General features: G+C 47.5%; 1 protein-coding gene and 1 long non-coding RNA gene across 4 annotated transcripts in view; one reads left to right on the top strand and one right to left on the bottom strand.

Annotated features, from left to right (window-relative positions):
* Positions 1-345: 345 nt before the first annotated feature.
* LOC120387834 lies at positions 346-3571 on the bottom strand. Its single transcript, XR_005590367.1, has 3 exons — positions 3400-3571; positions 2264-2357; positions 346-1107 (listed from the first exon to the last, which is right to left on the bottom strand). It is a non-coding gene; the product is annotated as an uncharacterized LOC120387834 (long non-coding RNA).
* Positions 2548-25599, top strand: part of MIB2 (MIB E3 ubiquitin protein ligase 2) — a 94380-nt gene continuing 71328 nt past the window's right edge. For 2 of the 3 annotated variants that reach the window (XM_039509047.1, XM_039509045.1), the window contains exon 1: positions 3526-3954. The gene's annotated coding sequence lies outside the window, so the exon portion shown is untranslated. Of the gene's footprint in view, positions 2658-3525; positions 3955-25599 lie in introns of those variants that run through there. The other variant, XM_039509046.1, reaches the window with a different exon arrangement.

Genomic DNA, 25599 nt, shown 5'->3' with positions numbered 1-25599 from the left:
TCCAAAATGGCATTTCCCCCGCCCTCCCCCACAAAGATTTTGAGTAACCGCCCTGATCTTCCACAAATAGGGCTGTAACTGTCATTGTGCGTGCACCAACGTACACAACAGAAATCAGATCAGAGGAACTGAGTTGATCCCTTCTCTCTTAGGTCCTGATATGGCCCATTATCTTTTAAAGTATTTACCCCCACCACACCCCTGTGAGGGAGGGAAGTGCTACCATCCCCATTTTACAGGAAGAGAACTGAGGCACAGAGACTACATGACCTGCCCAAGGTCCCACAGGAACCTCTGTGGCAGAGCAAATGCTCCAGTCAGCATGTGCGAATATTTGTGGGCATTTTAAGGAGTTAAGCAGTGCACAGGCCTTGCACTGGCTCCTTATCCATGGATGAGCTTCAACCCCTGTGCGGTGAGTGGGGAGGGGAAATCGGTGACTCATCCAAATTTCACATGGCTAGTTACAGCCCTGTCTTCCAGTAACAGAGGAAGCCTGCTGTTATCCAGGGCCCTTCTGAATGGGAGACGTGTATCACGAGTCTGTCCCAGGCCAAACAGACCTACCACAAGCCTGTATTATCACTTAGCCCTGCCTCTGCGTAATTCCTCCTCTGCAACTTGAATACTAGGGCAGAGGCAACTAGGCAGTGTCAACCATAATTCATTTCTCCTTTTATCCTGAGCAGTAACATATGACCCAATAAACACAATTATGGTTCGGCAAATATTCACACTTCAGCTTGAAAAACGATGCTGTTAATTTTACCACGTGACCCAGCAAACACTCTGGCTTTTCCCATTCATTTCCCTCATAATACAAACTCCCCAAACATTATAATGGTTTAACTCATTATCTCAGGTCCTCCAGGGTTGCATTAGGCTCACTACCATCTACCACAGAGAGGGAGCTGGCGAATGGCCTCGCACACCTGTGAATTGACTTGAAATTATGGTTTGACTTTCTCCAGAATGTAAATATTGCAACAGTTCATGCTTCTTCACTAGCATTTTGTCTTCCAGGGCAAACAAGCAGTCATTTCTACCATGTTCATTCTTCTTTGGATGGGTGGGGGAGAAATTGGGAAGGGTACAATACCGCCACCACTGAAAGCAATGGGAGATTTGCCATCAGTTTCAATGGCAGCAGCATCTTTCCAATATATTTAAATAAGAATACCTTCCTCCCTTCACTCTTGTCAGCAGATCTCTCAAAGCACTTCAGTCTTTAAAGTATGTATCCTCACAACACCCCTGTGAGGCAGAGCTGTGCTGTTATCCCTGTTTTTACAGATGGGAGCTGAAGCACAGACAGGGTAGTGTCCAGATCCACAAAGCAGCTGAGGAACCTAAGTCCCAGCTTTAGGCTCCACTGCAATCTACAAAACTCCTGCTAAACCCAGTCGGTGTCTAAACTCTCTCGGCACCTAAGTTTTAAGGTAAAAGTTCCCTCGGCGCTTATGTTTCTGCCTCTGGGTGCTCACGTTGCTCCCTCCCTCTAGGTGTCTGGATGCCCATCTCCCACCTAAGCCCCTGATGAGTCACAAACCCAGGAAAGACAGGTGTGCTCAGAGGCCACCTACCAGACTGGGTCCCATTCAAAGGCTGGCCAAAGGAGGGGAAAGTGCAACTGACCTTATAACTTTTAGTCCAGTGTTAGTGGGACACCCTGGTTCAATGCCCCCCTCCCCGCCTTCTGCCAGGCTAGGAGAAAGGATTTGAATGGGGGAGGGTGTCTACTCCACCTCAAGGAGAGTGCTGTAACCACTGGAGTATGGGAAATTCCGATGGGAGGGAAGTGCACCCTCCATCTATCCTATTTAAGCTGTTCCACTGTGGATACATAATGAAATCATGATTGGAGCAGGGGGACTGGATCCCAGGTCTTCCATCTCCCCGCTAGGTAGCCTCACCACTAGGCTGCAGACTCTGTAAGGTGCTTGTTTCTCTCCTCCTCCACCAATGACTATCACACTGCACTCCAGTAGGCACTGAGCCAGATGTAGCCCAGTGGTTAGGATGCCCACTTAGGATGTGTGCTCTGATAATTGGTTGCAACCTCCCTCCTGGATTTGTATCTCACCTGTGACAGATGGACAGCTTGGGCCAATCAGTTTCTTCAAACATTTAATAATCTTTGCTCTATCTTGTTCCAAAACTGCAGCCCTATCAAGCTGTTAGCATAAAATAGAGCAAAGATGCACTGTGCACGTCATAAAAGATAAAGAAAATAGATCAAAGCAAGGGTAACGTTTCTTCCTACCTTTGAGGCTTGGCATCGTGGCTAGTAATTTCACTGTCACATCAGGCAATAAGATCACCTTCTCAAAGCTGCTCTATGCAGGTAAAGCTGAGTCCTGCACAAGAATCATCATATCACAACTTCTGAGGGGGCAGGAGAGGATGGGTTCCCCCTGTGGCTGATTTCCTCATTGGCAGAGAAAATGAGTTGATAGAGCCACAGGATACTTGATCCTAGTCTAATTTATTTAAAAAGCAATACCAGAAGGCAAAAGCAGGACTTACTCTAGGTGATTGGGTATGAATATAGGTGTGTAGAATGAGGGTTTTTTTTTATAAGCATTAGTGATTGTAAAACCCACTCCTAGGGATATTCACTGAAAGGGAACATAAAAGAAACTAATTCATATCAAAATGTGAGTATTTATTGACAAAAGATTGATTTTTTTGCTGCAGTCACTACCTCTACGTTACAACTATAACTGTTCTAACCTCTATAGCACCGTTCAAAGATCCCAATGTGCTTTACAAATCAATTGCAGCTGGTTGAAAAATACCAGTTGGTGTTGTAGCAGATTTACGGGGAAAAATGTTTAACTTCCTCTGAAAAAAAATTTTCAAATGAAAAAGTGAAACACACAATCTAAAAAAAAACCCTCAATCAAGGGTTTTTTGGTTGGAAAAAAATTCAAACGAAATGAAAAAATTCTGTGAAAATATCAGTGGCGTTTGTGTGTGCTCAGCACCTCTTTAATCTTTTATTTAGATGCCTAAATATGGAGTTAGAAGACCTAACTTTATGTATCCAGATCTGAAACTCGGGCCATATTATCCTCTGTTTAAGAGGAAGAAAGAGGCACAGTGGGGTTAAATTACTTGTAGGTCAGTACGAGAACCGGCAATAGAAGCCAGGATTACTAATCAGCAGCCCCCGTCACACTAGCCAATGGAACAGAACAACCAACTGAGCCTTGGCGCTGTGATGTTGTGTAATGTTCCCAGAAAGTGAGGGGCTACTATATTCCTCAACATGCAAAATCTCTGTGGTGGGGGTGTTTCAAAAACCCTCCACAAGGAAGAGAAGACATAATGGAAAACACAACAAGCAAAATCTGGCTTTTAAAAAAAAGTGACTGCAGCACAGGTGCACCTCATCACCTCCCCTGGCGCGGCTGCACCAGCTCCCAGATCCAAACTTTGTAGCGGAGACCTCTTCGCTTTGCAGGAGCGGGAAAACCCCACACCCGAGTACCCCCAAAGTTCAGGAAACTCCAGCTCCGGGTGCCAGCTTCGCAGCTGGAGCCCGGCTCCCGTGAGCATTGCCTGCACCCGCCTGTATTTCCCTGGGAAGAGTCAGGAGGTGGCGCTTTGCCTGCTGCTCTGGATCCTTTGCACCCAACCAAGCGGCAGCTGGAGGCGCGGGGCTGGAAGCGAGCAGCCCCCCCCCCGACGAGCCTCGGGGCAGACGGCAGCTTGGGCGCTGTAGTCCCGGCCTGTCTGCAGGCCCCGTGCTGGGGGGGGGAGAGAACTACGACTCCCACAATCCTTTGGGCCCCGGGCGGCCCGTCGGTAGAAAGTGAAACCCCTGCGAAGGGAGCTGGTGCCTCAGTGGGGAGGAGACGCGGCGGCGGCTGGAGGCCGGGGCTGCCCCAGCAGCGTCTCCCTGCGCAAGGCGCTTCCTCGCCGCAGAAACTTTGTAGCAAGTTTGGCCAGGTCAGCGGGCGGGGGCTGGGAGAGCTCCCGCAAGGGGCAGGAGCAGGGGTGGGGGTAGGGGCAGGAGCGGGGACAGGGGGGGTGGGAAGGCCGGGGGCAGCAGCGGGAGAAGGGGTGGGAAAGCCGGGGGCAGTTGGTTCATGGCAGCTTCTCCCTTGCAGGATCTTTATTCGGTCCTGGTCCCTTCCTCCATCAGGGCAGAGCTTGTTCTGCTCCTGCCTCTCTCTCGCGTGTGGGGCTGTGTCAGTGTTTCCACAGATGGTGCCATTGCATCACGCTGGCTGAGGGGCCCCGTGGAAACTTATGGCTTGTGTGGGTTGGGTTAAGGACAGGTGCCATCTGGGGGAGAAGGAATAATTGTGCAGTTGACTCTTCAGACTCCCCCTTCGGGGAGGGAGCTGGGGGGAGTGTCTGGCTGTTAAAAGAAGAGTTTGTGGGGTGGGACGTGGGAGTACAGATAAGAGTCAGTCCTCGGCTTTCTTTGGAATCCCAGCTTGCGTGTTCTGCCTCAGAGGACCTGACTCCTGTGTGCGTTCTCTGCATCCGCTGGGCTGGTTCCTGTAGAACCCCTGCCCGCAATGTATCTTCTAAGTGCAACTGGGAACCGTACGTGGTGTTAATTCTGAGCCATGCGCTTGTGGGAGAGAGCCCAGAGTTGGGACATCGATCGTGCTCTGAGCTTATCAAAGCTTGCTTGGCCTGGCCCTGGGCCTGGCCGGAACGAATGAAGAAACTTTAGAAGTGAGGGGAAGAGGAGAGGCCGTTAAAGCAGTCACCCTATGATAACCAACAGGGGAGACCTGAAAGCTGATCCCCCAGGAACTAGAAATGCTTGATGCTGGTTATCGTTAACTGACGGGCAGGGTTAGATGGTGGGACGAGGTGTAGCAGGATGCCTAGAGGAGGCAGGATGGGTACAGTAAGAGCACAGTCCCACTTCAGCGGTGGTGGGACTGGTTCTGATCTTGCACTGATGTAGATCCAGAGCAACTCCATTAGAATGAAACCGCTGCCTGACTCAGTGCAAGAGCAGAATTAGGACCAGCAAAGTGCTTGGTGTCTTGCTGCTGCTCAGTGTTGTGGGAAGGGGCTGAGTCCTGTTGGTCCCCTAGTGTCACTCATGATGATCCCAGGGCTGATGAGGTTGCTCCTTGGATTTGTTTCCAACAGATGTTGCAGTGACTTCAGGGGGAATGAATGGGCTTGTACAGCATATTAATCTGCTGATTGTAATCCTCCTGGTTGTACTACACACAATCCGCATGAGAAATAAATGACTGGCTAGAAGCTAGGTGGGAATGTGTATCAGAGCTTCTTCTGAGGCCCTCTGCGAGGTCTGTAGACCAGCCCGTGATATTCCCACTCAGACACCTCAGCCAGAAGGGGGAGAAACAAATCAAGATTTGTGGTTAATGTTGTGATCCCCAAATGATTGACGAGGGGTTGCACCCAGTCCAATCTCAATACCTCTCAGTCCCAGTTCCATAGGGTGAAGGAGAGAGGGTATGAATACAGCCAGGGCAAGGAGTGTAAATGTCACTCCCCTTCCATGGGGTGGAACGGCTCCTCGGCAGGTCTTGCCCAACGGATGATCTCCCATCTGTGGCATTGGCTCCCTGTGACCGTTTCCCCAGAGTCCAGGGCTGCTGGAGTCGGGTGCTGTTTGGTTTTGGTTTCTCTTCTCTCTGGCTTCATTCTTGGTGGGTGGCTTTCAGTTGTCCCTCAGGGAGTGAATTTATGTACTTCACTGTTAATTGAATGTATATTGCAGATGGGCGAGCGCTCTGAAAAGCTAAGAGCTTCCCACTAGATTCCTCACTCAGTAAAGCACCTGCTGCTCCGTACTGGAAATGGCTCACAAGTGAAACACGTGCTGCTTTCTGTGTCTGGCGCACCAGAGGTCTTATGTTTGTACAGTACTTACAAGCTGTGCAGAACTGGGACAGGAGCGGGGGAATGTAGCCTGTTGGTGGTGGTAGGGAGAGGGCCAAATTCAGACCTGGAGTGAGCAGCTGCAACTCCATCAAAGGCCCAGCACCAGGTCTGCATTTGGGCTAATAAGAGTAGCCCACTTACACTTACCCTGCTGTGAATGTCACTGGGTGCTGACACAGCGGAGTGCTGGTAATATTCTCCCTGGAGATGCTTTAGGCCAGACAAAGCCAAAATACACTGTGGGCGCATAGGGCCTGCCCAGCACGGGACAGAGTAGCTGAAGCAATGGATGCTTCCCATCTTCAATGTATACAATTCTAAGAGCCAAACTCAGTCTTGACACAAACAGATTCAATTCCAGTGACTTCAGTGGAGCTGAGCCCGAGCTGGGTTTGACCTCCCAGCAACTTAACGCTCCCCCTTCCAGCTAAGAGTTATCACCAGATGGTCTGTGCCTCTCCATCCCTAGAGAAGGGATTTACTTGGCTCAGATTGGGCCCCTTTGTTGCTTAGAAGACCGAAGAGCTGGTAGTTAGATAACACCTACTCTCATGAAGGACAGTGAAGAAAGCATGAGGGAAGAGGGTTTAATCGGTATAATCCTCACACCCAGATGCCAAGCAACCAGTTACTGTGGTAGCTAAATCCCTTGCCTGTGGCTTCAGATTGTTGGTGGGTGCATAAGCGATTGGGAAGGGAATCCCTGATTTTACTGAGGCTTTTTTTTACTGTAAATATTCTGCATTGTTATGGTTGGAGTGCTTCCACCCATCACATGTTGATTGGAGTCAGAGCATGTTTGAGTAACCTTGACAATGAGCTAGCAGGATCACTGTCCCCTTGTTCCAGTCTGTTGCCTTCTGCTCTACATCACTAATGTCCCTGTGTTTCTGTGGCAGTTTCTTTGAATCAGGAGGTTGAGGATTCATGTCCTGTCACCGCTAGAGCTCTTTCTTGAGGCAGCATGGTCTTGTGGCTAGGACACGGGCCTGGGGGGTCAGGTGACCTGATTCTATTCCAAGCTCTGCCGCTGACCTGCTGCGTTACCTTGGGTGAGTCATGTCACTGCTCTTTGTCATCCTACTCTTTCTATCTTGTCTATTTCTGTTGTAGCAGGGACTGTCTCATGTATTTGGAGCCCTGATATCAGTTAGGGGCCTGTAGGTGCTGCTGCAATACAAATAGGTAATAACTTTCCTAGTTGTCATTTGGTACCATCACCTTTGTTTCCTGGGGTAATAATTTTGTTTCCATTTTTATGCAGAACCCCAATACATTTCCCTTTCTGCAGCTCCTCCCCAGTGCATCCACCTCAGACTCATGGTCTAGGGAATACTTTGTAGAGTTGTTTACATTTGATTTGGGGCAGTCAGTGTTTGTTTTCACATGATTTTTGAGGAGGGGATGGGGGGGGAATCAAGGTTCGGAGAATTTTCCATAACCTGGTGGGTTTCTATTGCTTATTTGCATAGGCTGTACAGGGAGCACTGGGTTCTTTGTACCTCCAAGGTATGGTACCCACTTCTTGCTGCCGCTCCCACATGGAGAGATCACGGCATATAATCATAGGGTTAGAAGGGACCGCAAGGGTCATCTAGTCTAATGCCCTGCTATGTCCTACTCTCCTTGTTCAGTCTGCAATGACTTTTTATGCTCAGTTAAGTTTGTGACCTTTTGTGGCGCTTGGTAGCATGGTGGCTTTTTTCAGATCAGCATTCACTACTAATTCCCCGGGAGCTGTGATGTTCACTGAATGTTCCTTGCTGACACTCTGCATATGGCAGCGGCAGCAGCAGAGGTAGTATTGGCAATGTCATGTCTCTGTCTGAGCTTCAGCTGATGCCTCAGAAGTCTCAGAGCCTGCGGGAGTGGCGTGTATGCAGTTGCAGCGGCTGCACCCGTCTCCAGCCACTTTGTTTGGAGAGGGCTATATTCAGAGGGATAGCTCAGTGGTTTGAGCATTGGCCTGCTAAACCCAGGGTTATGAGTTCAATCCTTCAGGAGGCCACTTAGGGATCTGGGGCAAAAAATTGGTCCTGCTAGTGAAGGCAGGGGGCTGGACTCGATGACCTTTCAAGGTCCCTTCCAGTTCTAGGAGATTAGTCTATCTCCAATTATTACCTTTATTATCCTATGGGAACCTGAACCATCTTGATCAGTGATTCTGGGAGTAATCGACCGCTGTAGCCTGTTCTGAGATGGCAGCGCTCTTCTGATGGTTATTGAAATGTGCCAGTTTCCTTTCCCCTCTGATCTCCCTTCGCTGCATGCAGGAACTAGCCACCCTTGGCCATGGTGCGGTTGAAGTGGCTTGCTGTGGTGGTAACTTAAAGACATTCTCCAACTTGATACATCCGCAACTACTGGGTCACGTTGCCCTTGCCTGCCTGTTCCTATTTCATCTGTTTTGTTTTTCTCCTCTTCTCAGAAATGACTGTTCCCCAGGCCTTGTAGACTTCAGGGTCGTGCTGAACAGAGCCATGCAACTTGTGACAGCTCTGATCATGCCTTTTTGGTTGAGATTTTGTTTTCGGGGGTGCAGGGGTTGATGGTGTGGAAAGCAAGGTTCGGTGGGTGGACAGCTTGCAATCCCCCCCACCTCCCATGCATTCTGATTTGTAGCTCATCAGGGTGCTTATCGGGGAGCTAGACTGGTGTCATAATGTGGGGCAGGAGGGCGCGGAAGGAGCCTGCTGTGTGACTTGCCTCAGTCCTTTTGTAAGCTCCGATTGAAAGACCTGGAGGACTTGGTTGATTCCAGTTTTATTTCTTCTCCTTGCTCCCTGTCTCAGTCAAGATGCGATCAGACAGAATCTTGTCATCTGCTCCTGTTGATTCGCTTCTACCTCAGGAAAGCACCAATTGCCATTCTCCTCTAAAGAGGTCAGATGAATGGAGGTTGCTATTAGCAACGAAGAACATCTTTCCAGGCCTCTGTTTTCCTAGGTTCTTGGCGGGTTGTGCTGTCCCTTCAGGATTCAGGCGAGGAACCTTTCTTGGCCAACAGCATCCTCCCCAAGATGGAAAACCTCATTAGCCCGTTTCTCCAGCCCCAGCAGGGCTTAAACAAGTAGACTCGTTTGCCAGGTGGGCAGGCCTTGCAAACAAACATGCCAGTTAGGTAGCATGGCCTCGTTCCCAGAGGTGCTGGGCACCCACAGTTCCCATTGACATCACTGTGGCTATTGGGTGCTCAGCACTCTTGGGGGAGGGAGAGAACCAGGTCTCTAACTTGTCAACCTTGCCTGGGTGCTCAAGAGAGGCCAGCCTCTGCTAGCCTGTCTCTTCTTTATTTTTGACTTCTGATTCCTTTTCTGTTGTGGCTGCTGCTAAATACTGTAAAACCCTCTGTTTTTCTCTGTCTTGTTGCTTTAGGCTGTTCATGGAACTATAGCATCCAGGCAGGAGGAGGGGGAAATCTCATCAAGCAGAGAGTCTTGTGCATCTGATAAGCGAGGAAAGTTGAGTCTTTATTAAGCGTGGGGAGGATAAGATCTGGGCGAGTGAGAGACATTTATGCATCTCCAAAGCAGATTACTGCTATTGTGCAAACAAGGGACTTGGAACAGTCTTAAAATCCCAGCTGCTTGGTTAGCAATGAGCACTTTGGATACAGTCCTGACACCTTAGAATTCTTGCCCTGCAGGGTATGTGCCATTGAATAAAACGGAGTTCCTTTTTTTTTTTTTTAAAGGGGGGGAGAGGAAATGCCCTCACTTCCCTGTGGGGCAGAGGGGTTTTGAGGCTCCAGCCCCCAGTCTGAGAGTTATAGGTGTTCAGCACCTCTCAGGATCAGGCCCAGCTACCCACAGGATTTTGGGCATACAGAATCTTGTAAGTGGTAGCAAAGAGAGGGTTCGGAAGGGTTACGTAAACTGGAATGCCAGCCTGATGGCAAAATCAAACTTTGGGGTTAACCTGCTGTTTGGACCCATTTTAGGTGTCTGTTCTACTCTACCCCGGCATCAGTGGGGCTTTCCATGTGCCCACTGAATGCTGAAATGGAGTTTGGACAACAGAGCAACAGCTTCACGGCTATCAGTCCACAAACTAGCTAAATTAAAGCCAGTTCCACGACATGTGTTGCAATCACACCCTGATTGCAGTGTAGACGTCCCCCTTTGTCTGATAAGATTGAAGTCCCTTTGGGACAGGGACTGTCCCTTACTATGTGTTTGTACAGCACCTGGCACAATGAGCTCTGAACTTGGTTGGAACTTCTAGGTGCTACCTAGACACTACCACAACACGCACATACCAACTTTTTAAAGTTGGTATCTTAACTTTGCCAACTTCTCCCACATTTGGGACATGCTCAGAGATTATTTGCTGGTTTGGGGAAAATGTCAAAGCAGGGGTCAAATTTCTGAAAGAGGCTTGCATGGTAAGGTTACTGAGTAGTAGCAAACCTGATAGCACTTAGATAATGCCACAGCAATGCCTTTATCAAGGTGAAGGGAGGGATATTAAGTCATTATCTCGTCACAGCAGCTCCTCTTCCATGCATTTGAAGGGTCAGGCAAGGTCTCCTTCCCTGCATAGCCGCTTTGGACTAGAATAAAGCCAGTGAAAGATGGATGTGAAATTCAGTTTACACAGAAAGGATCAATGGGGTGGCATTTGTCAAGGACAGGTGTTGATCACAACAGTGAGATGCATTCAGCGTGTGCTGCCTTTACACGCAGCGCTGGCTGAGTTAATTTTAGCCTCTTCTCTCTGAACATTCCAGTATTTCAGGATGTTGCTGCTCTATACAAAACAATTATGCATAATGAAATGAGGAGACACTGATCCTTGAGCAAAGGTGCATTAATAATGCCCTCTTTGTTACTTATAGTTAAATGAGGTCTAAGAGCAGACAAGGTATAGGGCATGTGAACAAGCCAAAGTGCTTACAAGTGACATGGAAAAGCTCTGTCCTTGTTCTTTTTTAAGGGAGGCAGCTGTAGCATTTTTAAAAGCTTGTACTGGGTATAGTCTGTCATCTGAGACTTGGCTTTGTTCCAAGCTGACTCTGCTATTTAACCTACAGAAACATCATCCCCTCTCGTTTGTTCTGTGCCTGGCTTGAGCTTCTGCAATTTTCTTGTGGATGCCAATTTGCAAAATTTAAGCCAAACAGCAATTCTAATGGTGTAGGAAAAACATCCCTGTCAGTGATGAGGTACAAAGCATAAACAAATGGTCTGCTTCAGACCGGAGGTAGGTGGTGTGGGGTTTGATGGCTTGGCAACGAGACACGGAACCTGTCACTTCTCAGTTAGTGATATTTGCGATGAGCCGACCTCCTCTGCAGGCCCATTGTGTGAGCACTCTGCTTTGATTTTTATTTAGCTATTAAAGCACCTACCTTGGGCATGAGGCACTTTGATGATTTAAAAATACAATTCATTCAAAAACAGCAGATCAGCAGCAGATCTCACCCCATGTTGAACCGAAAAGAATATAGCAGGGTGGATTTGATTTAAATCACTAGTCAGGAAGACTCGATTTAATCATGGATTTCTATATAAAAGTGCATTCTTGTTGGCTGTTATAACCTTTTAATACATATTCTCTACAACTCAGAGAGATGTAGTTTCATTTTTAGAAGGTACATGCTATACATTTTTAAAGTGATTTTGAAAACTTTTCTGATTAGTTTTACAGCTATATCAGAAAATGAATCATTCTTTGGTTATTCCATTTACCAAAGATAATTGAAGCAGATATTTGTGAAGTCACTGGGAGGTGAAGTACCTCCCGTTCAACAGGCTAATCATTAGTATTTGGAGAATTTTCTTGCCAGGCTGTAATAGGAGGAGAACATCACCAGGCAAACATTTAAATTGTTTTATTTAACTAAAACAACAATGTTATGTATTATGGATTTTTTTCTTCAACAGCAAACAATATTTTAACAAAACAATCATATGAATTTTTGAATTTAGTTAAACAGTCAAGCTTTTTAAAATCAAGTTTGTTTTTGTTTGTTTTTAACTAAAATAGTTAAATGAATTTTTTTTTAAATAACAGCAAAAATGGTGGTTTGAAATAACAAGCATGTTATATCTAGAGACATAATCCACAGTTTGAGAACTGCAAAACTAAACATCTTTGATGGTATCTTCTGGACTGAGCACTGAGTCCCATTGAGTCGATAGAAAGATTAACCCAAATAATCTATACAGAAACCCCTGGAACCCCATAAGATTGGGTGCCTAATCCAACTGTTGGAACTCATTTACAAAACTTTTCTTAAACATTACATGACTATATTCTCAGACTATAGAATTAGAATTTATAATCGTTATTCCATGATGAGATATGTTATAGCTCAAAGATATCTTAATTAAAACTAATTTTTAGATAGGTTTTTTCCTCAAAAAGCATTTTATCAAAAAAGTCGGATTTTAAATAAAAAATTCAAATTTTTAATTGATTTTTATCCACCCTGGAATATGGTGTCACCACCTTTCATGCACCTCAAGTCTCATCCTGCCTTGCCCTTCCCCCTGAACAAATAAATAGGGCTGAAGCTCAGTAGATTTGGTCTAGTCCAAACCAAGGCTGTGGAGAAATTGTGTTCAGTCGAGTGTTTTATCTCCACCTGGGTTTAGTTTAGTGAATTGCAACGCTTGTGGATTTGATTCATGGATGAGGTTTGGACTCTTGCAGATTCTCGCGGCTGAATCCCAAATATAGTCATGACTGTAACACCGGCTTTTGCCCATAAATGGTTCTCGTTCAGATGCCAGTTCATATTTTTCATGGGTGCCTTTTGTGCCCCTGTGTAAAATAGACCGTGAGTCCGGAGGCTGTGCCAGGGCTGCATTTGGATATGAGAGAGAGAGCGAAGGAAGTCCTTGCAAAATCAGTTGTTGTGTGCTTGAGGATTTTTAGATAATTCTGAGTGTAATTTGCTAATTATTGTGTGGCGAATGATTGGCATATTAATCACAGGCTCCCCCCTCCCACCCACAGTAAACACATTTAAATCACAATGAATGATTCTGTTACGTGTAGGTATAATTATTATTTTTTGGCACTGTAGATGTGCAAAGTGGTTTTACAACAGGCGATGCTAAGCCCCAAAGTCTGGTATGGAGCAGCGTGAAAACATTTGTTCCCTGAAGATGTGGCGAAAGAGCTGTGCTAGAGGAGGAGAGGGAGGGAGGTTGGCTTTGACATTGAAAGCAAGTGGGGGCGTGAGGTCAAGAGTGGGGGAGATGATAAAGGCTCTAATCCTGGACCCATTTAAGTCAGTGGGAGTTCTGGCCACCTTTCAATGGGAGTAGGTGTGAAATCCTAAAAAAGCAGAAGTTTGGGTGAAAAGCAGGAAGCCTGGGATGAGGAGAAGGGCAGAGATGAGTCAAGAGGGATGGTGTAAAGCAGGGGTAGGCAACCTAAGGCACAGGTGCCGAAGGCGGCACGCAAGCTGATTTTCAGTGGCACTCACATTGCCTGGGTCCTGGCCACCGGTCCGGGGGCTCTGCATTTTAATTTAATTTTAAATTAAGCTTCTTAAACATTTTAAAAACCTTATTTACTTAACTAAACTATTGTTGTATGTAATATATTATATACTTATAGAAAGAGACCTTCTAAAAACATTAAAATCTATTACTGGCACGCGAAACCTTAAATCGGAGTGATAAATGAAGACTCGGCACAGCACTGCTGAAAGGCTGCCGACCCCTGGTGTAAAAAGCTTTGGAGGTGATGAGAAGACCAGACAGTAAGCCCAAAATGGGGAGCCAGCTCAAGGATACAGGAAGTGGTAAAAGCCAGAGGAGATGGCCCTTCAAGGGGAGCTCATGCCCCACTCATCATGCTGATAGCCTAGAATGTGAAATCCATGCACTGTATGGATCCTTAGTGCATGTCCACTGTTAGAGTGACACGTGTGTTCGTGTTGGGTAGAGAGGGAGCATTAGGCGCCATGGGAAAGGAAGAGTAAATCTTTAATGTTCAGACCTATTAACCATTGGAAGAACTTCCCAAGGGTCATGGTGGATTTTCCATCAACGACCATTTTTCAGTCGAGGCTGGATGTTTTTCGAACAGATTCTGCTTATTTCGCAGAAATTCTATGGCCTTGTGACACAGGAGGTCTGATGAGATGATCACAGTGGGCCCTTCTGGCCTGGGAGTTGATGAATTGTCAATGGGACGTAAGCACGTGCTTAGCACTTTGCTGCCTCAGGGCCTGAGTCCTTACCGAAGGCAAGGAAACTGGTGTGTAAACATGTGACCTGAGCTTAATCTAGAAGCTAATGCTGAGACTTGCTAACGGCTCAACAGCCTGCTTGGGTCAAATAACTTAGGCCTTTGCCAGAGGTAGATGATAACTTTCACCTTTCACCAGAGGATCCCCAGGCAGCTGAGCTATGGGAGTGTTGTCCCCATTTTACAGATGGAGAAGCTGAGATCTAGAGAGACCTGCTCGTGTGAGCAGGGTTAGCCTGAGAGAAGCTAAATGACACGCTCAAGATTTCATGGCAAGTCCATGACTGTCTGGGGGAATGTCATATGACCGTGCTAAAGAATTACAGAAGAGACATTTTCTTCTAACGTGGAACAAAACTGAGAATAGAAAAAAGTCTCTGCCTTTCTCTCTCTGTCCCACAGTGTGCATCTCTGGCTCACCCCCTGGACTGTGCACTTACACTCACCGGAAGAACCCCAGTCTCCTGCTTCCCACTCTGCTAGACCCTACTGCTTCCCTCCTTCCTGCTCTGCAGAGATGTTTCTTCAGGAGGCGAAGCTGCATCATTTCCTTCCCTCTGTCTCTGCATTTTTTTTCATGTCTCACTTCAACCCAAATGTAACTGGGCGGTGGAGCAGCATTTCTGACAAGAGGGTGCCACAGTAGCATAGGAATCCAGTTCCTTTCCATGCTCACTGAGGAGGGGATGTGTGCTTCAGTCCTTTATTGGAGCTTGGGGATCTATTTTAAAGGCCTGCCAAGGCTTGTCTCCTTCCTCATTTTAAAAGTGCCATGTAGGGACTTGGCATACAGAGTGCAGCTCTCACGGTCTCTGTGAGGTTTAGCATTGGGGGAAAGGTGCCATTTTGCCAACCTTGGGGACATCCTCGGGACAGATATAAGATGATGTGAACTCCCCATTCCCTGGAAGGACAGCCTCGGGGGGGATCGGAAAGGATTTCCGACTCCACACCCTGTACAGTCAGTAGATCTCTGCTGAAACTGCCAACAAGAGAACTAATTAGTGCCAGTTGCAGTGCGAACGCTTGCAGTGTTTTCAGTTTCATGATTTCAGCATGAATCTCATGATACTTGGTTTTTCATAAGCACCAGCTCCTGCTGCCAAGCAATTATGTGAGACTGGCCTGAGCTACAGCAGGAACAGGAAAGGACAAAGCGAGTGGCATTTTGTTTTGAGGGAGCTAATTGGCCTGCAGTCATTTTATGTCAGCGTCTCTCTGACCACAAGGCTTGGGTACTGTTTATGTGGTAGTGTTGCATGGGCAGAGATGCTGAGGACCAAGGTGAAGCACAAATCCTCTTTTCTTATCTGCTACCAAAATGCACAGCTTGAGTAACCGCCTCTCTGTTCTGCCTGTTAAGCACTTATCTCTGATCCAAAGGGACTGTCGTCCATTTCAATGATCCCTTTGGATATCTGCATTCAGTTAATGAGATTACAGCTACTTGCAAATACTGGTTTTTTTGTTGTTGTTTTTGTTTTAAATAGGGCCATTATTCACACCTCATCCTCAAAATCCTTGCAAAGCTTTCTGCTCCTCATCAATAAAAGCATCACAGCTGCATCGGCTTGAGTTCTGTGACTGCCACCCTTCTACGTTCCCAATGTGTACCTGGGAGGGAGAACAGTCTATGGTATAGGACTGACAGTGGTAAGATTGGGGTTTACATCCCAGTTCTGCCACTTATTTGCTTTGTGAGCTCAGCCAGTTGTCTAACTGCTGTGTGCCTCAGTTTCCCTGTTTATGTAGTGGGGGTGACTCTTGCTATATTTGTATGGGGCCTAGCAAAATGGGGTCCAGTTCCAGTGGGAGGCCTCAAGGCACTTCTGTAATAAACTTGAATAACAATTTTTACCCGCTTTGCGGCAATGCTGAGGATGTTGACATTCAGTTTTCTTCCTTGCGTCTGCATTCCTCAAGGGGCTCCGATGGAAGGCGCTGCAGCAACACAGGGCGTTACTATGAGAACGTCATTAGCCACTCCCGGTTAAAGCATTGTTGAAGTTTTAGCTACTTTGGACCAAAAGTTTCATTTTTATTGAGCAGAAACTTCCTAGCGATATGTGGGTCCGATACATGGGTACTGCAGCTGGGAACTCGCATCCCAGTGTGGGTGGACAGACATGCGCTTGTGTTCCAAAAATAGCCATGCAGCTGGGAGTAGCATGGGTGGCAGCTTGGGCTAGTTGCCTGAGTATGTATTCAGTGAGTCCAGGCAGGTTTATGCTTAAGTGACTAGCCCGAGCTGCTGTCCAGGGTACCCCCAGCAACATGGCTATTTTGCAGCGTGCTAGCTCAACCAGAGCTACCGCATGTCTCTCTACCTGCACTGGGACGCATGCTCCCAGCTGCAGAGTGAACATACTCTATGAGCAAGTGGTGGTAGTGGTTTATCTTCATTGTGCTGTTGCTAAGAATAGTTACACCAGAAGAGAGATTCGTGTGTGTGGTGGGGGGAGTCAGAAGGGGTCCTACCCCGTCCTGTCAGAGGCACTTGGTATTTGTAAAGAGTCTAGTGCTTTTAAGTCTCAAAACAACCTGGTGAGGCAGGTCTGTCTTACCTTTGTTTCAGGTGGGGAAACTGAGGCCCAAAGTTGATGTGGCAAAGGGTGACTGTCACAATCTCTGCTAAGCAGAATCAAGAATAGAAGTGAGTCCTGGCTTCGTTCTCTTGTCCTATCCATGACATGGCACTTCCTCCTTTCAGCAGGAGTGTAGTTGCTAAGTCTTTCGCATGTTTTGGTAATGTGAGGACATTGAATAAAGAGAGGAAGGATGCTCTCGTGCTTATGACACTGGACTGGGACTCAGGAAATCTGCGTTTTTCATTCCTAGCTCTGCCACGGACTCCCTGTGCGACTTGGGCACATTGTTTAATCTCACTGCCTCAGTTTCCCATTTGTAAAGTGGAGATCACAGGACTCCCTCTGTCTGAGCTCTTCAGGGCAGGGACTCCCTTAACAGGTGTTTGTACAGTGCCTGGCACAAAGGGTGCCTAAGAGCTGGAGCCTCTAAGCAGTACTGTACTTCAAGTGTTAAATTTCTTCCCGCAAATGTTTTCACTCTCTTGTAGCCTTGATATTTTAATTCCCCTGGTAGGACATTTATAGACCATGAGTGAAATCCTGATTTCAATGTAGACAGTGTTTAAACCCTCACTGCCTTCAGTGGGGCCAGGATTCACCCTGTGGTGGGAATCTTTGGGCCCAATCCTGCTCATTTTAGTCCCATTTCAATCTTAGGCCTTGCAATGGTATGTGAACAAAATTGTTAGAAATTTCCTAAAAAAATAAATAAAACCCAAGCAAACCTCTGAGCAAAAACCAGTGCTAGGAAGATGTGTATTAAACTTCCCTGCTCTGTCACTCTGCTGCTTGCTGCATCCCGTTCCCCAACCTTTTCTTTCTACATTATCTCTTTAGAATAGATTGTAAACTCCTTGTGGCAGAGATCTTATTTTGTGTTCCTAGAATAATATTTGACACTTAGTGCTCTTCACCTGTAGATTTAGAAGCACTTCACAAAGGTGGGGGAGGATCATTAACCTCCTTATACAGAGAAACTGAAGCATAGAAGAGTTAAGTGACTTGTTCTGGATGTCTAGCAAGTCAGTGGCAGAGGTAGGAGTAGAACCTAAAGTTCCTGAGTCATCATGCACCAGGGGAGTTTCTAGCACGCTGTTGGGTGATATCTATAATACCGGTGTGAGCGTACCCAACGGCATTCGGCCCCTAATCTAATGCCTTGCACTTGGCTGGCTGAGTGCTGCACCCAGCGAAGATAACGGCAAATGGATTACATGTGCCTTCAGTCTGGGCGAGTAAGCACTGTCCCTTTAAGTTCAAGTCACAGCTCTCGGGGGCTGTGCCAGATGACAGCCAGGGAAGAGGGAGGCTTTGTGCTGTATTTTAAGCCTCGTTGAGGGTGAATGAAGAGCAGGGATTTCTCTGCAATCACAGCTCTGATTTTTCTCCAGGCTAAGCAGCTCAGGCAGCAAATTTGTGTAAGGAGAAACTGGAGATCTGTGGTTGGCGGCCCATACCCCGGTTGGGGTGACGGGCATGAATGATGAAACCCCAAAGGAGTTTGCTGTTCCTGCTGTGGGGAGTGTGGACTGGTGTTAAGTCTCCGGCATTCCTTTCTGTGCGTAGCTGGACCATTCGGGGAAGCTTGCCACCTGGTTTCATTTAACAAAGTGGGTCAGTTTCTCTTTTCTTGGAGACGGGGAAGGGGCTTTTTTGTACTGACGTGTGGGGCTGGGGGTGCTCCTGGTTTCCAGTTCAGCACCAACGTGTGCCCAGAACAATGCCATTCTGAGAATTGAAACAAAACTGCAGCAGCAGTTTCTCTCTGTGGGAACCTTTCTCCCCCTTCCTCCCCGCCTCCACACCATTCAGCTTCTCGACTGCTGGTACGGAGAGGGAGGCAGACTGCAGGCTTCCAGCGCACTAAAATAGCAGCGAACAGAAGAACCTAGGATCCTCGGTGCTTAGTTCACCCTCTTCCTGTTGAGCCAAACATGGAGACTTCATGTTGAATCTTTCTGGGAATTCAAACCCCTTTTCGTGCCTTCCCACCCCTACCCCCCAGCCTGGACTCTCCAGATACTGTCAGTTTCTCCTGTGGCAGCTCTTGAGAAGCCAGATCTATTTTAACAGCCGCCTTTTTAGATGTGGCAGCTGTAGTCTTTGGAGGGGGTGGGAATACATCTTGGGGAGGGGAGTGGAAGGATGTAGCATGAATCTTAACCTCCCAGCTGCCTATTCGGACGCACGTTACTGGGTGGCAAGGAAGCCTTTGGATTTTCCTTGCAGACCTTTGGGATGCTGTGCTCCAGAGAAGCTGTCTATGCCTAGGCACGTTCGTGGAGATGCACCTGCTTTTCTGCTAACAGGTAATGGCTTTTCCGAAATCGAGTTGCTTTCAGTGCTCTCTGTGCCGAGACAGACTGTCTGTTTGAATAGCTTGGGAGAGGGTCTGATTATTACACCCCTGTCCTCCAGCTGCAGTGTTGTTCGTAAGAAATGCGCCTCGGAGTGTCAGGGGCACATGTTTGGCAATTGCTGTGGCACACGTTTTAAACAGAAGTTGCGGCCGTGCTTCTTTGCAGGGTTTTTTATTGAATGCTTGCCTCAGTGTTGCATTGACGTCTAGGGACACTACTGTAGATTCTCCCTCTTGGGTTCCAGGTAGGTTTTATTTTTAACCCTATAACTTTAGAGTGGGGAAGTGTTGGCACTTGAAACTTGTGGCTCAGATAACTCGGGCCTCAATCTGATCCGCGCCAGTGTAGCTCCATTGACTGTTCTCAGTCCATGTGGGTCTTGCTCAAACATGCACTAAGTTTGAAAGACCAGGCAGTTGTAACCAATTTTTGGAAAGGGTTTCTCAGCCTGTTTCTCTTTCCACCTCCTTCTTACACACCCCACTACCTCTAAGTAGAGTGAAAATGAACTGCGGGCACTCTGACCTGCTGGATAAATGTTAGACACTGCAGGTCTCCATAGTGATAGATCCTGCATAGTTACAGGCTGGTTCCTTGACAAATTACAGAAATAAAAGCCTTTCTGGGTGCTGGAGAGAAGGAAAGAGACAGCAAATCAGGCTGACTTTTGAGAGAGTGGATTGTTATTGTTTTCAGATGCCTTCTATATTAAAGATACAAGTTTTGGAATTTTTTAAAAACATTAATACAACTGGAAATGCAGATTTTTCCTTTCTACTGTTTAGCAACAAACAGAAACCCCCCAAGTGCTTGGCCTAGTATGGCCTAGTAATCATAAAGTTTCATTTCAGCTAACCCATGTCAGCTGTGGGAAGGAGGGAGGGAACAGGGAGGAAAAGTGCAAGTTCATAGCCTGGCAGTAGGAGATTGCCTACATTGCTTGGCTTATTGGGATTGGGGGAAGTGGACTCTGCATTTCTTTAAGGCAGGTAATGTGCCCCAAGGGCAAATAAACTTGGTCTGAGGAGACAACCTCCTTTGGAAAATACAGCATTGCTTTTAAAAAAGCTGTTGGTTGCTATGCTAAAACTGCCCCAGTTGGTCCTTCCTTGCTCCTCCCCTTAGGGTCACCAGATGTCCTGATTTTATAGGAACAGTCCTGATTTTTGGGTCTTTCTTTTATAAGGCTCCTATTACTCCCCCACCCCTGTCCCAGTTGTTCACACTTGCTATCTGGTCACCCTACCTCCCCCTGCCCCCGTCCACAGCGCAGAAGTACCTTGAGCACCTCCAAGTTAGCCCATTGGTTACGCCTGCCTGTTTAGTACAGCTGGCTTTCTTTCCAGTGCCATAGGAACATCTGCATCACATGGGCCAGAGGTTAGAAGGTGCTGCAGAGGTGATTGCAACGTTCCAGGCTAGCTTGACCGAGGAGTTGTGCACACACAGTGAGTGGGCAGCGTTGCTCTCTTGCTGTAGCCAGAATATTTTTTTACCTCTCTAAAGTGGGATAGAAAGGTCAGACCTAGCGCTTTCTCTTCTGCATCACAGTAGTCTGAAGCTCTGGAGCATAACCTGGATGCTCTTGATTTACATGAAGCCCCATTAAGGTCAGGATTCATGGATACTGTCATGTCTCTCGGTAGGTTATTTTAAACCCCAGGCTTGTGGCAATGGAAGGTGGCATTTTTCCCTTGGCCATCCTGGCATCCCTGCCCCTTGTTCCCCAGAACTATACGACTCAGACATTTTTTGGGGGGAAGGGTAGGGGGCTCTTTGTTTTAATGAGCAGTGCTTTAGTAGAGGAGTGCTCCCACTTCATCTCCAGTAAAACTCACGAGCCCGTTGGCTGCTGACTTGTCAGACTGTGTATGTAGTCATCTGGGTGGCAAACAAAGAAGGTTTTGATCCTCGTCCTTGTCTTGCTGTGCTGAACACGTACAGCTCTCCCGCGGATTAGGCATGAGGCAACATGCTCAGTACCCGCTTGTATGCGCATGGAAGGCACACGGCAAAAAGGCAGCCTTCTGGGTCAGCAGTCAAGGGACTGCGTGAAGGTTGCTGCCGCACAGATATTTTCAATAGCATTGCAAGGGTACAGTGGAATATGAAGCAGCCTGGAAAACCACTTTCACTACAGACTGGTCTATTGGAACGTCAGATTGTCAGAGCAGAGCTGTGGAGAGGGTTGGCCTGGACCCTTTTGTCTCCTCTTATGAGCCTTATTCACAGGGGCTGGGGACTGAGGCTCGGTACCAGGGGGTGGGCAGTAAAGCAGTCTGGTAGTTGTTGACTCTGAGATCTGTATCCATTACAGCGGCTGTTTGGATTCCTTCAGGTTCCTCTGGTATCCACACAGACTCCTGGCAACTCTGCCATGTGATAGCCAGTACCGACTCGTAAGGCGAGGTCTGGTCGAACACCAGCGATGACCTGCCGAGTGGTGGGGTGGTTGAGTCTCTTTCCCAAAGTGCCCCTATGCAGGTGTGGGTGTCCCAATGGCCACGGTGCAAGCAAGGCCTGTCGCGGAACCATAATGCAAGGAGGAATGCTGTGAAGGGGGAAGGGTCTCTGGATGCATAGAGAAAACGATGCTTCAGCAGTGCTCAGGGTGCCGAGTGATGTAACCCGGGTCCTGCCCACCCTGCCATGCACCTTTCACAGCACACAGCGTGTGTCAATCCACCTGTGGCTTGAGTAGCCGCTGGCTCTGCTGTTTAGGTAGCAAGCGAGTGTCCTCAGATCACAGTAACTTTTTCCTGGTGTGGTTACTTTAAAAGCAGTAATGAATTCCCTTTAAAGAGCAAACTCTCTGGAGCTCTGGCTGCATAGCTTGCTCTAGTCCTGGGGGCAGGTGAGTGGCATTCAGCTCCTTCGAAATGGGGGAACTCTGTATTAGCTACGCCTACGTCTCCTAGCTTGCTCTCCTCCCCTGGCTTTCCCCATCAGAATAGCTGATTGAGGGCCCCTAGGGAAGTAGCTTTGCTGTGGGCTCAAAACAATACGAGAGGAGCCCGTTTACGGAACTGTGATCTGGAACAAGAGGTGAGCAGGAGAATCCACAATCTGATCATGTTTAGGAAATGCTGCAAAACCATCTACTTCAAGAAAGCCTTTTCATCAGAAGAATGGCATAGAATGACACACTCATCACTGATGCCCCTCTGTTTCTAAATCCCCTACCACCATAAATTGATTCATTTCCTCTCTAGCATTTAAAAAAAAAATTAACCCCAGAGCCTGAAACAGAGAGAGAGAACTGGAAAACAGCATAAGAGGAGACAAGGTTATTAGACATTCTTTTTTAACCCTTCAAAGACTTAACCGAAATCTCACCATTTTTATTTGCCCAAAATGTGACTTATGTTCCTCAGTAGATATTGAAGATGATATGTGGCCGGGGAGGAGTTTATTCTTAGGTCTTGCTAATTCTACTGTCGTTGTTGGATGGTATTTTTAAACATCACAGTGCCACACAGGGTACCAAGCCGCTCCATGAACAGTAGGCATCACACTTGCCTTTCAGTTTTCCCCTGGTAGAGAGGTGCCTGGCCTGGCTGGAACTGGCCCTGTGTCCAGCATTTGCAAAGGGATGTTGTGTTCATAGTTTCTTGTCAATATTTGCATCTTGCTATCCTGTACTGCTTGGGGGCTGAGTGCACTGGTGTTATAGCTGTGTTTGGTCCCGGGATAGTACAGAGACCAGGTGGCTGAGATAATCTTTTATTGGACCAACTTCTGTTGGTGAGTGAGACAAGCTCTTGAGCTACGCAGAGCTCTTCTTCGGGGGCTAAAGACGGCTGCAGGGGGGGCGGGGGACCCAGGGGATGCACTAGCATGAAAGGACGCTGGGGCAGATTTTACAAAACACAAATAGTAATTGGGTCTCAACTCCCATTGAAAGCCCCTGGGAGAACCCAATTGCCACTTGTGCCTTTGGCAACCTCCCCTAGTGCCTATGTGTACAGATGTCGACAGGTTTGTGACTTTCTGATTCTAAGGTCACAAATGGGCTGCATCTACACCAGTATTCCCTCCTATCAGGAGCAGACACCTAGACCATCCCCTGGGCCCACCCTAGCCAGCAGGGTGGCTGGAACATGGGTAGCTGGTCCACACTGGCACTCCTGCTAACATCAGCTGAGCTGCACCAGAGGGAGACAGTAATAAACCGTCCCAGTGTAAGGGGTGGCTGGCTGCCAATAATCAGCTTTTCCTTTCCAAGCACATTGGAAATTCCGTCTCCCCCAGCATCAGTCCCAAGCTGACTCCCCTCGATAAGTGAAACGGGCAGCTCCAGGCGACGTGGCTTCGGAATGCAGGGGTCTTCTTAATGGGCACCCTCCAATGCCTGGCTTGCTTTGTTGCTGACATCAGTGATTCCCCATTCCCCCCCCCCCCAAATGATTCTTTCCCCCTCCCCCCGCAACTGATGTGAAGAGTCTTTCAGAATGTACACAGGGGCTTTGTAAAGCCATTGGTTAAAGCACAAAAGCCAAGGTGGCTGCATTTTTCCCCCCCAGTCCTGTCTTCCAACTTAATCAAGCGCAAAAACCAAAAATGTTGCCATCACCTGTCTTTGGCGGCAGTTCCAAATATCCCCTGGTTTGACATCAAGAGGAGATAACGGGAGTTATGCACCTCATTTCCTGTCTGCCCCTCTGAAATCTTACCCCAGAGCGGTGCATGCAACGGAAGACGTCGGGGTTTTTATGCAGCTGTAACTGCAATGGAAATGTTCTGGCTAGCTTGCATGTCCTTCCCATCTGTTCTAAAGCCCAGGGTATGAGGGTCATTGCATTGAATAAAAAACAGCTTAACTTGTTCAGTTCGCCAGGCAGATTTCATAGCCAGGGTCTGTCAGAATGGAAGCAACAATGTACAGAAAAATCCAGGCCTGCTTTATTTATTTATTTATTTATTAAGGGTGGATTTGGAATTGCCTCTGTCTCTGTGCAGAAAAGTGGCTTTCAATTTGCTTGTGAAAGGCAGCTGTCACTTTAAATGCAACAGCTGGGCTGTAATTAAGATTTAATCTAAATAAGAGAGAGGAGCCTTGCAAAATAAACAAACGTATATAATTTTTCCAGCTGCCCACTCTGACATCGCACATGCAGGAACAAATGACAACACTGATGTTGTGTTTAAAGGCCTGACTATTGAAATGTTTCTCCTTGCTTATTGGGCTCTGTAACAGGTTTACCAGCCATTGGCTTTCTAAGGATTTCAAAGCATTGGAGTGGATCTGTAAATGGAGACATTTTTGTTCCTTTAATTTTGCCTGCATAAAAAGAGTTTTTCTTGGTTTCTCTCCCAGCTCGCCATCCATTTGACCAGTAATACAAAGGGCATTCTGGAGCGCCAGGGGCTGCCATACTACCAGCGTTTCCTTTCCTCTTGGGTTTGCATTCCTGCTGGGCTAATAAGACGAGCACTTGCCATACTTTTGTGGGGGGGAGCAGAGAGTGGAATAATAAACCACCCCTAAATCGCCTGTCTGGGGATCAGCATGGGAGAGGGTCATGGCTGATGGGGCATGAAAGTTCCACTGCCTGCAGTCTGTAATTAGAAAGCATCCTCTTCTGCATGTGTCATGCTGTGATGGATTGTGTGGGACTCTGGCTGCAAAGATTGTCCTCGCAAAGGCCACCATTCCTTAGTGTGGAGATAATCATCCGTCAAGGCCTTTCTCTCTCCTGTGTATCTAGTTTGAGCATTGCAGAAGTCTGTAGAAGGGTCGTGAATGCAGGAAAGGTGAGGGCATGGCAAATGGATGCGAAGATGTTCTATGGGTAGGTGGTAGCATCTGGAGTGGGGGGAGAGACAGATGGGAATAGGGGAAGGAGACAGGGTGACAGAGGAGGGTGTGTGTGAGAGAGAGACATAAGAGATGAGAGGGAGGCTGGAGCAGAATTTTGTGGGGCCTTGTAAAGGTTGGGTATGTGTACAGTGCAAACACAAAACCCACAACAGCAAGTCTCCGACCCCAGGTCCGCTGACACTGACTTGTGGGGCTCAGGCTCCTGGGCTAAAAATAGCAGTGTAGACATTCGAGTGTTGTCTGGAGCCTCGGCTCTGAGCACCTCCCCCATTTTTGTTTTCGCCTGAGCCTGTCTACACAGGTAAGCCCCAGGAGCCCAAGTCAGTTGATTGGGGCTCGCTGCCTCGGGTCTTTTTTGCAGTGTGGATAAACCCGTTGAAATGTGATGGACAATTGGTTCCATGTGAAACGATTACGGCCCCTTCCTTGCTGCTGTATATCCCCACCCTGCAGTGAGTTCCTTGTGAGCACTCGTATGGCACTCATCACAGGATCGAGGCCTTTGCTTCCAGGAATTATTTTGGTGAAGTTCTCCAGCCTGTCCTTTTGCAAGAGGTCAGATTCGATGACCATAGTGGTCCTTGCTGGCCTTGGAGCCTATGGGCCAGAAGAGGGGAGATCATGCCACAGGACTTACCAAGTGGCTGTGAAGCGTGTGTGTGTCTAAATGGAGGGAGGATGGAGGGGGAAAGATTGGTTATGGAAACAAATGAAGTGGAATGGAATAGGTAAA

Source organism: Mauremys reevesii, linkage group 21 (genome assembly GCF_016161935.1).
Source record: "Mauremys reevesii isolate NIE-2019 linkage group 21, ASM1616193v1, whole genome shotgun sequence".
In the NCBI taxonomy this organism is placed as follows: Eukaryota; Metazoa; Chordata; order Testudines; family Geoemydidae; genus Mauremys; species Mauremys reevesii.
Note: the sequence above shows the minus strand (reverse complement) of the source record. Positions and strands in the feature narration are given on the sequence as shown.